The 16,225-nt window shown below is 41.0% G+C and overlaps 1 long non-coding RNA gene across 1 annotated transcript; it reads left to right on the forward strand.

Moving 5' to 3' along the window:
* The first annotated feature begins 5,111 nt into the window (after positions 1 to 5,111).
* LOC132657171 (uncharacterized) lies at positions 5,112 to 12,955 on the forward strand. The gene is made up of 3 exons (XR_009594946.1): positions 5,112 to 5,452; positions 5,936 to 6,082; positions 9,849 to 12,955. It is a non-coding gene; the product is annotated as an uncharacterized LOC132657171 (long non-coding RNA).
* The last annotated feature ends 3,270 nt before the right edge of the window (positions 12,956 to 16,225 follow it).

The following is a 16,225-nucleotide window of genomic DNA, read 5'->3' on the forward strand; positions in this document are numbered from 1 at the left end:
TTAGGTAAATTAAGTCCAAAGGTCTTCTATAATTCAAGATCCTTGACTGTTTATCGCTCTCATACGCCCCTTCTCACAATGCCAACCCTGAAAGCCTCTGGTTAAGTTCTGAAGTTCAGATTATAGCTCTGTCACAAGACTGAGCCTCTAATCAAATTACTCACAGCCCCTGTTTCAGTTTCCTCATTTGTAAAACATGAACAATAACAGTACCTATATTTTTTGGGTGGGTAGATTTCTGGACCCTAACACAAACTTACTGAATCTAATACTCTGGGGAAACTACATGCATTTTCTTTTTTTATTGGAGTATAATTGCTTTATAATGCTGTGTTAGTTTCTGCTGTACAATGAGGTGAATCAATTTTAAGTATACATATATCTCCTCCCTCCTGAACCTCCCACCACCACCCCCATCCTACACCTCTAGGTCACAGAGCACCAAGCTGAGCTCCTTGTGCCATATAGCAGGTTCCCATTAGCTATCTGTTTTACATATGGTAATGCATATACATCAATCTTAATTTCCCAGTTCATCTCACTCTCTCCTTCCCCCAACTTCTGCATGTCTATTCCCTATGACTACATCTCTCTTCCTGCCCTGGAAATAGGTTTATCAGTACCATTCTTCTAGATTCCACGTGTATGTGTTAATACACGATGTTTGTTTTTCTCTTTCTGACTTACTTCACTCTGTATGACTACCTGCGTTTTAATCACCCCCAATGAATCTCAAGTGAAGTTAGAAACACCAATCTAGAAGAACTAAAAGACATTTAGTATATAAAAGAGAAATATCACTGCTACTTTCAAGTATTAGTAGGGGTAATGGGTGGCTCAGTACTCTTGCCTGGCAAATCCCATGGATGGAGGAGCCTGGTGGGCTGCAGTCTGTGGGGTCGCAAAAGTCGGACATGACTGAGCGACTTCACTTTCAATTTTCACTTTCATGCATTGGAGAAGGAAATGGCAACCCACTCCAGTGTTCTTGTCTGGAGAATCTCAGGGAGAGGGGAGCCTGGTGGGCTGCAGTCTATGGGGTCGCACAGAGTCGGACACGACTGAAGCGACTTAGCAGCAGCAGCAGCAGACAGTAAAGAATCTGCCTGCAATGCAAGAGGCCCAGGTTTGATCCCTGGGTCCAGATCCCTAGAGAAAGGAAGGGCAACCCTACTCTAGTATTCTTGCCTGGAAAATCCCCTGGACAGAGGAGGTTGGCGGGCTTCAGTCCATGGGGTCACAAAGAATCAGACACAATTGAGTGACTAACACTTTCACTTTTTCTGTGTGCAGAGTAATAGGATACCTGTTTTGTCGAGGCACAAAAGACAGAACTAAGATCTTGGTAAGAGTGAGAAGGGGTAAATGTTAGCTCAGGATAAAAAGGGACTTTGCAACAGCAATGGCAGTGCAAAATTGTTCAGACTTCTCTGAGAAATAGATGTCTGCTCCTTGTACCTGGGGTTATTTATTTAGCTGGAGACTTTACTAGGATATTTGAGAGGGCATTCAAGCATCTCTTGGGGTTCTTAGGCTATGTGAATTCTAAGTTTACCCTCCAACCTTAGCCATTATGACTTTGGACATACTATTGCAGGTAAAAGCAGACGTTTAAGAATTGATATTCATGACCAAATACACTGGAGGCTTCCTCATCTTCACTCTTCATATATCTTTCCAAAGAAGAACCTTTACTAAGATTTTGGTATTGGATTAAGTGCATTTTTTAATGTAGTAGACTAAGAAAATAACTCACTGGATTATATATAATTGGAGCAAAAAAATTATGATGCTTCAGGAATTTTCTGGTGATCCAGTGTTTGAGACTCCAAATTCTCACTGCTCAGAGCCTGGGTTCAATCCTTGATTGGGGAACTAAGACCTCAAAAGATATATGGTATGGCAAAAAAAATGACACTAGCTACCAAGGATGGTAGAATACTTATATTCTGGGTAGTCTATCAATACCAGAAATTGCTTAAATTAGGAGGTAGAGTTACCCAAATTATTATTATGCTTTATAATTTATATATACATTGCACATATTTTATATATATCAAGTGGCATATAATGGGCTTCCCTTGTGGCTCAGCTGGTAAAGAATCTGCCTGCAATGTGAGAGACCTGGGTAGATCCCTGGGTTGGGAAGATCCCCTGGAGAAGGGAAAAGCTACCCACTCCAGTATTCTGGCCTGAAGAATTCCATGGACTGTGTAGTCCATGGGGTTGCAAAGAGTCAGACAGGACTGAGCGACTTTCTCTTTCACTTAGATATTTAAAGATTTCCTTACGAGGTTTTGATGATCTGTTCAGCTGATGAATACTAGTTTTGTGGCCCCTTTACAATCAGCAAGTCATATCCCTAGCAATTTCTCCATCAAAATAAGATCTCTAAAACTTTCACCTTCTCAGAATCCAAATTCGTGATGTATTGAAATCAATGAATCATTCAATAAATGTTTGTTGATTATCTTCTCTTTGCTCCACAAATACAATTGTTTCCTGAGCTTATATTAAACATGCATTTTTTGATATAACATAAAAATCTAACATTTCCTTTTAATAAAAAAAAGATTTTGGTATTAGGAATATTCTTTGGAAGATAGCTTCAAATACCATGGGATCAGGACATTAAATGACATGAACTAAAAATGCTCTTGAAGCATATATAGATTCATGTCTTTAAAATAAAACACATGAAAAGCTCTCTCCCAGAGACAGAACCTATTAGGACACCGTGGGAGAAAACTGAGCAGCTTCCACTGTGCACCCATGTCCAACAGCAACCATTCCTTGAAAAGCTAAACCAAGCCCAGAGAGCTCTTGTCATTAATTAACTCTTGAATCTTCCAGGAACCATCCTGCTTTTACATAGAGCTGAAATGAGTCCCGTAAAACATCACCTTCATTATGAGACCAGAACTGAATTGTATTTTAAGACAGAAAACACTGTGTAAGCCAGCATAGAATCCAAATTGTTTTCACACCACTGTAGCAAGTATTAAAAAAAAATAGCCGCACCCTTTTATAATATAGATTTGTGGAATGATGAAAACACTGCTATCATTTATAGTTTCCTTTCAGGAGGGGACGCATTTATAAATGAATGATTCTGTAATAACCCAGTGGCACCTTCATAAATCTCTCCAATGGACGGGACTCTGTAACACATCTGATGAGAAATGTGTTTACTCTTTCAGGATTAAAAATAGAAAAACACAATAGAACAAGTTCATTGGTAGGTTCAGGTGGCCACTTAGTTTATAATAGAATCAGGAAATGAAAGTGCCCTGCGGTTCAGTGAAAAACTCCGCTAGAACCCATTTTTAGCTAACACAAGCAAAGCATGTTAGTGAGTTTCCTCAGTTGTCGACATTAACAAAAATTAACAGTATACCTCCTTTCAATCAGCTAAATATTTATTCACATCTTCAGCTTGTTATTTCTTCATTAACAAGGTTTCCCCTGCTGCTCAGCAGAATATGTGAGGAACTTAGCAAATGTCAGAAGCACTCAAGTTGAATCAACCAAGGGAAGTGATAAAAAGGTTCATAATCAAGTGGAACCACAATAGTGGCACATTTCAAGCTGGGAAATAATAGATCAATACACAAGGCTCTTTCCTATGGGATAATACTGCTATTTGTTCTGATTTTGTGATTTGTTTTTACTCATCAAATCACAAGTACAATGCATTTCTCTGTTAACCTTCAATTTGTAAATGATCATTTGCATTCTAATTCTCAGAACACCACAACAGAGAAGAGAAGATGCAATTTTGTAAGGAAAGCTGAGTCTTGGGAACAAAGGAACGCAAACCAACATAAGCAAAGCATCTGAGGGGCAAAAAAAAAAAAACGATTTCTGGTTAGTGTGTGACTATCTCCTTCTAACAGGCAAATCAAGCCTTATAATGCAGCGTTTGTGAAATGTGGACAAATATAACAAAAGTCCTCACAGAAAAAACGTTTAAGTTTCAGTTCAATCAGGCATTAGGAAAGCCTTACATGTCCTTTTGCTTGTTTTGAAGAAAATTATTTATTATCTTGAAGGTGAAGATGTTTCACATTTAATTTTGTGGCTGGGTAAGGATCTTGGTTTGTGAGAGCTGTCTTGCTATGACTGGTCTAATACAAAAATTTACCGAGTCTTTTTTACGTAACTGTGTATTAGTTACAGCACCACTGTCCAATAGTCTTGAAACCAGTTTCCTTACATTATTTCAGATATATATGACAATCTAACAGCTCCCAATTATTTTTTAAAAAACTCTGATTCATAAACATAAACCATAGATAAATTTGCAAAGACTACTATTTCTTCACAAAAGATACTGATATGATATGAAAACAGAAATTCAAAACATGTTTCCAAAATCACAAAGAAGAAAAAGTTTCAACATGTAGATAAATAAATAGACCCGCAAACATTTTATAGGCATAGTGAGCATCTTCCTAGGTTCTGAAAACCCTGAGCAATTTTCTTTCCGAATATAAACAGACTTTCCTATACAAGAAGGGTGTCATTTGAAAAATAATTATGGGGCTTACCCTGAAAAGAAACAAGGGGCTAGTCACTGAAGTGCTCTTCAGTGCCAGCTTATGACGGTGACTATCAGGTGAGAATTGCTCGGCAATGAAGGGCCTGAAAAACCCAAAGCTCAACACATCTCTGTTTTAGCAGGACCTTCAAGTCTTTAAATCCAGGGAGAAGAAAGGAGAGAGTCAACAGCCAGGGCACAGGTGAAGGTTCCTTTTTATTATTATTATTGGAATACAGATGCTTTACAATATTGTTTCGTTTCTGCTGTACAACGAAGTAAATCGGTTATACGTATGCATGTAGCCCCTCCCTCTTGGACCTCCCACCTCTCTTCATCCACCCCTCTAGATCATCACAGGGTGCCAAGCTGAGCTCTCTGTGCGCTACAGCAGCTTCCCACTAGCTATGATACATGGTAGTGTGTGTATGTCAATGCCACTCTCCCAGTTTACCTCACCCACCTCTCACCCCCAGCCCATTCACCTGTGTCTCTATTCCTGCCCTGCAAATAGGTTCATCTGCACCATTTTTCTAGGTTCCACGCCTTTGCATTAGTGTATGGAGTAAGGTTATTTTCTAATCCCCAGGGCCCATGTTCATCCTCAGCCCTTGCAGGAATTTGTTGCTTAGTTGCTAAGTCATGCATGACTTTTGATGACTCCACGGACTGTTGCCTGCCAACCTCCTCTCTCCGTGGGATTTCCCAGGCAAGATTACCGGAGTGGGGTGTCATTTCCTTCTCCAAGGGATCTTCCTCATCCAAGGGTTGAACTCACATCTCCTGCATTGATAGGTGGATTCTTTCCCACTGAGCCATGCGCCCAGACCTCCAGTGCTCATCTTGCTCCTCTGGGAGGGCCTAGCACTATCCCAAAGGGCAAAACTTGTAGAAGATGGATATAAAACAAGGGTAAGTTTCACTTTTTTTTGTATTGAAGTATAGTTGACTTCGTATATTAGTTTCATTTGTAAACATAGTAATTCAGTATTTTTATTGTTTATACCCCATACAAAGTTCAAGTGCTGCCATCTGAAGCCCCTGTCTGCAGGGAAAGATACACTAGCTCAAACTTCGCAGGCTAAGGTGGCTGTTCATGAGGTTGTAATGTAGATTGGGTAGGGGTGGAGGACTGAGTGAGGAGGGAAGGACTGGCTTATTCAATGAAAAGAAAAGGAAAAGAGTAATTCAAGAAGCAGAGTTTCAGTACCCTCTATAGCATAGGGGTTGATTTTGCATATTAAACAAAATAGTAATAGCACTTAACGAACAAAACAATTACAAAGTTATCTTAGGACAAGGTCGGTGTGTGAGCTTTGTTCTGGAGGAGGGCTGTAGGTAAGATGAAGAGCTTCCCTGGTGGCTCAGCTGTAAAGAATACACCTTCCAATGCAGGAGATGCAGGTTCAATCCCTGGGTCAGGAAGATCCCTGGAGAAGGAAATGGCCACCCACTCCAATATTCTTGACTGAAAAATCCCATGGACAGAGGAGCCTGGTGGGCTATGATCCATAGGGTCACAAAGAGTCAGACAACAACAAGGTAAGATGAGACACTGCTTAGCTTAACCTCATTCTTTCCATTCAAACTTTCAGTTCTTGCCCAGTGTTCCCTAAGGAAAGCAAAGGTGCTTCCCTGGTCTCCAGTGTCCAAAGAGATCTGCCTTCAGATGATTTTGTGAATGGCGTTGTAGAGTAAGCTGGTTTCTTTTCTCAAAGGAGTTCTCTTTCAAGCTGGCTGAGCATTTATTTTTTTACTCTATATGAAAATTCTACAGAGAGCCTGATGGCACAGAATGGAGTCCAGAAATCGTCTGTAATACTCCACTGCAACACAGACTTTATTTTATGCCTCCTTCGAAATAAATCTTTTTTTAAATATATTTTTGAGGTCTGAAGGCACATAAAAGGGAGCTATTAAGGAGAGCCACGGGGTGTCCGTGATGGGAAGGGCTGATTATCCCTGACAGCCTCCGACTCTGGAATTCATGGAAAGGCAAACCACAAATATTTCAGTGGAGGCTAACAGGCAGACACATTTTATGTCATGGTCCCCTTCTCCCCTTTCCCTCCTCATTCTTCCCTAAAACGGTACATCTGCTACAGAGATGTTCTTACCAGCGGGCTTATGTCATCTGAAGCCACACAATATCAGACTTATCAGCATCTTCTTAAAAGATCAGCTTGCTTAGTCTTAGAGCAGCTTCCTAATCAGAATGGACTATATTCATTTACAGATTCCCTTGAGTTGCATCATGAAGCATTATTCTGTTAGGATACTCTGGGAAAAGCTCCATGCCTTCCAAACACATAATTTCAGGAAGGTCCTTGGCAAAACCTTGAAATGAATTTGAATCTTATCCCTCCATCAGATTTCTGTCTGTGACCTTACACCCAGATTCCGTGAATAGAACATTGTCCTGCCAGGGCAGAAGCTCAATAACTGGGCATTTTCTGGGTCCCTGAATTTGTACAATGAGATATCAACTCCAATCTGCGAGCACAATGCTCCAGTGACTGCCAGGAATGGCTGCAATATTGATGCCTTTCAGTGAAGATCACATCATACACCCAGCAGAGCTCAATAAAATGAAACTGTAGTTAACAAGTTTTATAACACGAAGTTACTTAAAACATGGAACTAATCAGGGGGAAGCCTGTTTATGCATGTCACCGCCACATTTAATTGTCAATAAATAAACAAAGGTTTGCTTCACCTATTGTCATGTATATCGAGTCAGTCATTAATCTAAACTAATGAAGCTTAAGATATATGACAGACAGTTTTTATGGAGCGCTTTCTTAATGATATGTTTGCTTTTCATTTCAATGCCAAAAGCCCATTATCAAGAAAGCAGCACATTATGGTCTATACACATTGAAATCTACAGCAGGATTCTTTGTTCGGGGCTCACAACAAGCGGTGCCTGCACTTACATAGTGAAAAGCATTACTCAGAGATGAAAACGGGAGGAGGGGACGATACATCTGATTCTCCTGCTCTGTTGTGGGCCCCCCACCACTACCCCGCCCCTGGATTTTTGAGCTCACCTGGAAAGAGAAAGGAAACTCAATCCAGCCTAATTCATGCACACATCCATCTTGAAAAACGTGAATGAATAGCTATCATAAGCACAATGGGTCCTAATCACTAAAGAACACCCTAAATCTCCCAAGAACGCAAACCCAAGATGCCATGCTGCAAACAGAGACCTAGCAGATAAGAGAAGGAGGCGTCATACAATTATTTCAGCATTCACAGTCATCCTAGAGCTTTGATGGTTTCCAAAGATGTAGTAATTATTTCTTATTCCACTTCAAGTTTGGAGGAGAATCTCATGCATGAATGAATACCTATCAAACCGTATTGATTCCTATACCCAGTGAAGTGACATGGTCGAAATAGTTCACTCTTTGGACTGGAGCCACCAAGAGACCATTTCAGGTTCTAAGGACCCAATGATAGGCTCCATCGTGTCACACTTTGCTTTATTTAAATCTGGAGAAATATGCCTTAAATGGGACCGGGTTATAGGAGGACACGATACATCTCTGTGCATGGCAGGGCAAAGGGCTATCATGCATTGCCGGGGGTCTGGACCGTGTTGCTCCTCAGTGTATTTCTAGCACCTTCCACTGTTCCTGGTCTATGGAAGGTGCCTGTATGCTTATTCGCTCAGTCGTGTCCGACTGTTTGCGACCCTATGAGACCCTGACAGGCTCCTCTGTCCATGGGATTTTCCAGGCATGAATACTGGAGTGGGTTACCATGCCCTCCTCCAGGGGATCTTCCTGACCTATGGATCAAACCCTAGTCTCCTGCATTGCAAGCAGATTCCTTACCATCTGAGCCACCAGGGAGACCCTGATTAAAGTGGGCTTTTGTGAAACTCCTAGATGCTAATGCTGCCCCATCCGACCTTGCGAGTACTCTTCTCTTCAGAATCAGAGTAATGGGATTTTTATTCTGTCCTCAGGAACAAAATAACACCTAAGCATGAAATGCTACCAAAGAGTAGGTGTATTTCAGCTGTTTCAATATCTCTATTCAGAAGTATTTTATTCTTTAGTCTTTTATGGAAATGTATGAATTCACCATCTACAAAACAAAACAGTACTACTGGTATCTTTATTCTATCTTTGATACATAGAATTCAAACTGTTTTTAAAATCATCTTTACTTTGTCTGGCAACTTTCTCCCTTCAGCTTTATTTCCCAACCTCCATGAGATAGTAGGAAGAAGCCTCCCCACTTTATTGAAACATTTACATACAATCTTGAAGTAAACAAGAAGGTCACAAGAATCTATTTCCATTAGTGCAAGAAACAAAGAAGGGCTTTCAACCTAGAAATGTCAGGCACCATTACTTTCTGTACCGTATGAAAATGCTGCATCTGTTGATGTCCAAGATAGCAATATGTCATCTACATATGAACATTGATGACTGTGGGACGCTTCACAGACTCCTGGCAGGCCACAGATAGTAATTGTTTTCCTAAATGGCCAGCATAAAAACCAGTGCAAGATGGACTTTTTGCAACAAAAAAATCATCTAAACTGACTTTTAAAAATTTACCAGTAAGCTTGCATGTATCTTTAGTATATTTTGCAGAGCCTGTGATAAGCCAAGGATTACTTAATTTCAATAATGGCAAACTGCATCATGATGGATTTCAGTGCAGGGGTGTGTGTGTGTGTGTTATAACATATACTCTATGTTTTTACATGACCACAGATATATGCAGCATAATAAAAGTGTCCAGATATAAGGCTAAATCCTTGTTGGTTATCATAGCAGGAATCCTCTTTATAAAAATAAATCTATATAGAATGAGAACTAGCAATACAAAAATACACACTGAAAAGTTTAAAGATCATATTTTCAGCTATCTTCCAGATAGCCTGTTGGTAATTTCATCTATTACATAAGTAGCATATTAGCTGCATCTGAATGAAAGACAAACATAAGGTATTTTCAAGCATCACTAAAAAACACAAAGAAGCAATTTAAGAACTCAACTCCACTTGTGAGATAAACTTGTCTTTGGGTTTTACCAAGATTTCTAAATGAATATGAAAAGTACTGTCCAACATCTAAGGAATCAGAGATACAAGGCAATCTTTTCTCAAAAATCCAGATCTCAGCCATAAAAACTAAATCGTGCCAACTCCATCTCCAGAGTTGGATGTCTAGCTGGACCCAGAGGTAGTTCAAGTTCAGGACTCTCCCTCTGCTTTTTGTCTCTCCTGGCAATTCATCATGCATCTCCGGCAATTCTCCAATGCAGGCCTATCTCTTCCACACAGGGCACGTGTCTTCCAGCAACTTCTGGCCTCCAAGAAGCATTCAGTTCAGTTCAGTTCAGTTCGGTCACTCAGTCGTGTCCAACTCTTTGTGACCCCATGAATCACAGCACGCAAGGCCTCCCTGTCCATCACCAACTCCTGGAGTTCACTCAGACTCACGTCCATCAAGTCCGTGATGCCATCCAGCCATCTCATCCTCTGTCGTCCCCTTCTCCTCCTGCCCCCAATCCCTCCTAGCATCAGAGTCTTTTCCAATGAGTCAACTCTTCGCATGAGGTAGCCAAGAAGCATTAGTAGTCTTTAATTGGCTCCAATTTAAAAAAAAAAAAAAGGAAGAAAACTGATTTGGGTCAATTTGGGTCATATATGCCTATTTCCAATCCAATGCCTGTAGCTTTGGGACAACGTTGCCCCAATCTGCCTATCTTCACCCAGTCACCACGGCTGGAAGAAAAGGGTCTGTAAAAAGATTCACTGACTCTCATGGTAAAGAATTCAGGGAGGACACCTCCGTCATGAGAGGGTGAGGGCTATTATCAAAGGCTGGGAGGGGGGCTGCATGCCTAACAACATATTTCAATAGACAAATACATTCCTGCCAACTTCAACTCATCAAAAGAAATGTTCATACAGTATACCAAATTACATTTCCTTCCAATTAGTCAGGTTTTTAAGAAAGTAAAGAAATTGGACAATAGCTAAAATTCATTGAACACAAATTAGCCTTGCCCAGGCAACTTTCATAGGACCAGTTTTCACAGAGTCCAATTTAAACTGAGTCTGATCATAATTATCTGGTCTAGAAAAATATAAATCTCATATCTGCCCTGCTCCTAATCTTATTTACTTCAATTTTCTTCTTTATCAATCTATTTCAACAAATCTCATTCTCACAGTTACCCTGAAAATATAAAAACCATAGATGCATTAGATACTGTATATGATGTTTCATAGACATTACTAATAAATGTGCCTATTTTGAAAAAATAAACTCTCTATGATTTCAGGGATGTTTACTCCCATTTGTTGCAAACACATTTGATGACTATGATTGCCACCATGGCCATAAGTCATAATCATAAAATGATTGCTTATAGCTGTGAAATTCATCCTCTTCAACTGAATTGTAGATTTTTCATTTTAAATATACTCTCCACTGATAAATTTTCCAACACAGTTGTGACCAAAGAGTCAATAGGTCTTATTATTTTGCAGGTGAAAAAGATGATGAGGTAAAAATAAGTGTGCTAAGAAAAAAGAAATACAGTATTAATGGACACATTACTAAGTAAAAGATTAAATTCAGTTCCTGTTTAGAAGTGTCAACCAACAAGACTCAGAACTAGCAGGCATTGGTTAAACACCTTCCTAAGACAAATAAAAGGCAGAACAAGAAAGCCACATTTTATTTTGCAGATTTTTTTTTAATTTACTCACTGTATCAAGAGAGTTTTTTAAATTACTGTTTTGAATAGTAAGTGGTAATCTGCGCACATCTCTGACCTTAATCTTCTGATTTTCTCAGAGATGAGCAGAGCTAGTTAGGAACATCTGTGAACAGAGAAGCAGGGGAAACCTCCCTTTCAACAGTGGATGCCAGCTCTCCTCCTGGAACAACCGTATCTCAGGATCAAGATCCTGTGAGAGACCCAGCAGGTGTGACTCTTCCTCCTGATCAACTCACTTTGTTTTTCTATTTTTATGCTCTCTTGAACACTGCATAATCAACTTCCCTAACGGTTCTAAAACTACTAGGTAAATATACTTAATGAACTCTTATCCATGTGGATCGAGAGGAAATATGATGACTATCAAATTTGTTCCTAAGAAAGGCATCAAAACCAGCAGGCTATCAGCAAGAATATCAATCTCCTGCATTGCACCACCTGCTCTGGCCTTTCAAAGGAATGACAGTGATGGAGGAGCAGCTAGCTGCTGCAGGCAACCCTGAGAAGTCCAGAGGCATTTCCTACACTGTGTAAAGGTCATGACACAATGTGACCATGACCCCAACCCTACCTGCTCCTCTTGTAGTGGAAGCAGATGGATAGGATCAAACCAGATCTTGGGTCAACCAGCAAACATTTTCTGAACACCTGCCATGTGCCAGAACTGATCTAGGTACTTTCATGGAAATTGCTGCAAAACCCTCCAAAGGCATTCCATCTCATTTAAAGTGAAGGCCAAAAAAATTTCAAAAATAATAATAATAGAGTGAAGGCCAAACTGTTTTTTGGTAACATTTTACTTTATATTGGTGTATAGTTGATTAAAAATATTCTGATAGTTTTGGGTGTACAGCAAAGTGATTCAGTTATGCATATCAATGTATCTATTATGTTTTTAATCTTTTGATCACATGGCATGGCATGTGGGATCTTAGTTCCCTGACCAGGGCTCGAAGCCATAGCCCCTGCATTGGAAGGCAAAGTCTTAACCACTGGACCACCAGGGAATTCCCCATGTATCTATTCTTCCTCAAATTTTTTTCCCACTTAGGTTGTTACACAACATTGAGCAGAGTTCCCAGTGCAATACAGTAGGTCCTCACTGGTTATCTATTTTAAATATAGCAGTGTGTACATATCCATCCCAAACCCCCTAACTATCCTTTTAGGGACCTAAGAGTGTCCCCAGGATCTTTCTTCCACCTCACTCCCTTCCAGCTACAATGAAGTCCTTCCTGTTTGCCCCATGCACCATGCAGGCTTCCATCTTGGAACCTTGGCACACATGGTTCCCTCCCCTTGGAAAGCTGTCACCCTTATATGTACATGGCTTGGCCCCTCCTTTCTTCCCTTCTAGTCTTTCCTGACTCCAACCTTAGTGACATCTTCCTCTCATATATCTAAATGTATAGCCCGCAATGTACTTCTTAATCCTCTTCTCCATTGTATTTTCTTCCATAGTGCTTGTCAGTCTTTTGCATAGTAAATATTCTACCCATTGTGGTCTGTGTCTATCATTAGACGACAAACTTAAGGCAATTGGAGATCCTGGTTTGTTTTGTTCATTGCCAGCTTCCAAAAGAGTGTCTTGCAGATAATAGTAACTCAATAAATATTTTTAATTAACCTACTAATTAATAAAGTTTTGTTTCATAACAAGTCTATGAGTCTAACTTTCTTCATGCTAATGAACAAAAGAGGCAGAAAGATTAATCTAAGACACGAGAATCTATAAACGGAAAAGCTTTTTTTTTATCTCTAGGTTTCTAGTCTGGACTCATTCTTCTCTGGCACCACTACCTGGGAGGTACAACAAAATGTCAAGGTGGGGTGAAGGGTAGAGGGAATAGATGCTGGAACTGGACATCAGAGAAGTAGCCATGTCCCAAGGAGTAGGTGGGGCTTCCCGGGTGGCCCAGATGGTAAAGAATCTGCCCACCATGCAGGAGACCTGGGTTTGATCCCTGGGTCAGGACGATCCCCTGAAGAAGGGAATGGCCGTCCATTCCAGTCGTCTTGCCTGGAGAATTCCATGGACAGAGGAGCCTGGTGGGCTACAGTCCATGGGGTCGCAAACAGTCGGACGTGAAGAGTTACTAACACACACAAACACACACACAAGGAGGTAGGCTCCAAGGGATGCCCATAATGTGACAAGATGGTGAGTGAAGCTCACAGCCTGTGCTTACTGGCAAATGGCTGAAAAGTGTTTAGGGTTGCTATCTTATAAATTTAAAATATTTTTTAAATTTTCTGGGTTTTTTTTTTTTTATAATAGCACTGGAAGTATTGCTACTGTTTTTTTAAATTTTTCTTTACTTTTTTTGGCTGCACTGTGTCTTCATTGCTCCATGGGCTTTTCTCTAGTTGCAGAGAGCAGGGGCTACTCTCTAGTGACAAGCATGGGCTTCTCATTGCTGTGGCTTCTCTGGTTGCCGAGCTCAGGCTCTAGGCATGTGGGCTCATTAGTGGCATCTCCCTGGCTTCAGAGCACAGGCTCAGTAGTTATGGCCCATAGGCATAGCTGCTCCACGGCGTGTGGGATCTTCCCAGATCAGGGATCAAATTCACGTCTCCTGCATTAGCCAGCAGATACTTTAGCACTGACCCACCAGGGAAGTCCTAAAAATATTTTTAAATTATAAGTATGCCCTTCTCTGATTAGTAAGTAACTACTTACCATCCAGGATTGTTCCAATGAAAAAGAAACTGCTTGCCTCTGATCTAACTTGTGTAGCATAAACTCCATCATAGTATGAAATGAATGCTTGTTTGAGTGACATACTGGTTGCATTAGAATTCTTGTGTTTTCCTGGCACATTACTCTCCTTTGAGTTTCATACCAATTGAATAATTCCATTGGCAGGATTGGGGAGAGAGAAAGCTGAAATGAATAAAATATTAAATCTCACACACGTGGTGGGTTTTTACATTTAATATTATCTTCTAGATCTTACACAACAGATTCATGCAGACACTAATTGGGGCTTAATCACACTCTTACTGTGTATTTAATCTTTGTAGAGACACACTCCACTCAAACAGGTGGACCCAGTTTTTTTGTTTTTTTTTTTTTTCAGCAAAGCAAGCTTATCTGGTTTAACAGAATCAACTTGCTTTTTTCTAGTCCCTAAAAGAGTACTTCTCCCTGGGTTGTTTTTTAGGACTAATGAATCAAGATTCTTTTGCTTGAAAGTGGCAGAAACCCAATCAAACCAGCTTGAGCAAAACAGGATTTATTGGCAGACAGGTAACAGTAAAAAGATCAGAGTATAGTCACGGCTTAGGTATAAGTGGAAAGAGAAATCTGTACCCTCCGGGGACTCCACCACAGACTCTTTCTGGCCTGTTTCTTCCATGTATTGAAAATATATTGGGATTGTCACATATACACTACTGATACTATGTTTAAGATGGATACTGATGCTGAAGCTTAAGTTCAATACTCACCTGTTGTGAGTGGCCACCTGTTGCGAAGAGCCAGCTCTTTGGAAATGACCCTGGTGCTGGGAAAGACTGAGGGCAGGAAGAGAAAGGGACGACAGAGGATAAGATAGTTAGATAGCATAACCAGCTCAATGGACATGAATCTGAGCAAACTCTGGGAGACAGTGAAGGGCAAAGGAGCCTGCTGTACTGCAGTCCATGGGATCGTGAAGATTCAGACACAACTTAGCGACTGAACAGCAATAGTAAAATAGATGACTAATGAGAATAGACTGCAAAGCAAAGAGAACTCTAAATTAATGCATTGTGGTGACCTGAATGGGAAGGAAATCCAAAACAGAGGGGATATATGTATGTGCTAAGTCATTTCAGTCATGTCCGACTCTTTGTGGCTCCATGAATTGTAGCCAGCCAGACTCCTCTGTCCATGGGATTCTTCAGGCAAGAATACTGGAGTGGACTGCCATGGCCTCCTCCAGGGGATCTTCCCAACCCAGGGATTGAACCTGTGTCTCTTGGGTCTGCTACGCTGGCAGATGGTTTCTTTACCACTAGCACCACATGTATATGTATGGGTTATTCATTTCGCTGTACAGAGAGTTGGACATGACTCAGTGACTTCACTTTCACTTTTCACTTTCATGCATTGGAGAAGGAAATGGCAACCCACTCCAGTGTTCTTGCCTGGAGAATTCCAGGGACGGCGGAGCCTGGTGGGCTGCCGTCTATGGGGTCGCACAGAGTCGGACACGACTGAAGCGACTTAGCAGCAGCAGCAGCAGTAGAAACTAACACAACATTGTAAGGCAACTATAAGTCCAGCTCAGTCACTCAGTCATGTCCGACTCTTTGAGACTCCATGTACTGTAGCACTCCAGGCTTCCCTGTCCTCAACCAATTCATGGACTTTGCTCAAACTCATGTCCATCAAGTCAGTGATGCCATCCAACCATCTCATCTTTTTTCTTCCCCAAGCGACTATACTCCAAATCAAAATTATTAAAAAAAAAAAATACAGCCCCCAGCTGCTTCTGTCCCTGGCATCTCAAAGCTTTGCCACTATCTGGGCACTCCGTATTTCCCCTGCTTCTGTTTGCAAAACTTCCAGGGGAAGATCCTGATTGGGCTAGTTACGAAGCCCACTACTGGGTTTCCATCATCTGTGACCATAGCAGAATCAATAATGAAATGGCCTCACCATTCAGACTCCACGATTGGGCCATGTAAGGGGGCATTTCCTACAGAAGGGCTGGTGCCACTGTCTCAGACACCAGGAGAGAGACGAAGGGCAGGAAAACTGGCTTGAGGACAAAACCATTCATGTCACCCACACAGGCCCATTCTCTCTCTCGTTAAACTTTCCCTGCAAATTTCCTATTCTTGGTGGCTTTAGTCCTGTCCAGCTCTTCGTGACCCTATGGACTGTAGCCCACCAAGATCCTCTGTCCACGGGATTCTCCAAGCAAGAATACTGGAGTGGGT

This window comes from Ovis aries, chromosome 9, assembly GCF_016772045.2.
Source record: "Ovis aries strain OAR_USU_Benz2616 breed Rambouillet chromosome 9, ARS-UI_Ramb_v3.0, whole genome shotgun sequence".
NCBI classification, from domain to species: Eukaryota; Metazoa; Chordata; class Mammalia; order Artiodactyla; family Bovidae; genus Ovis; species Ovis aries.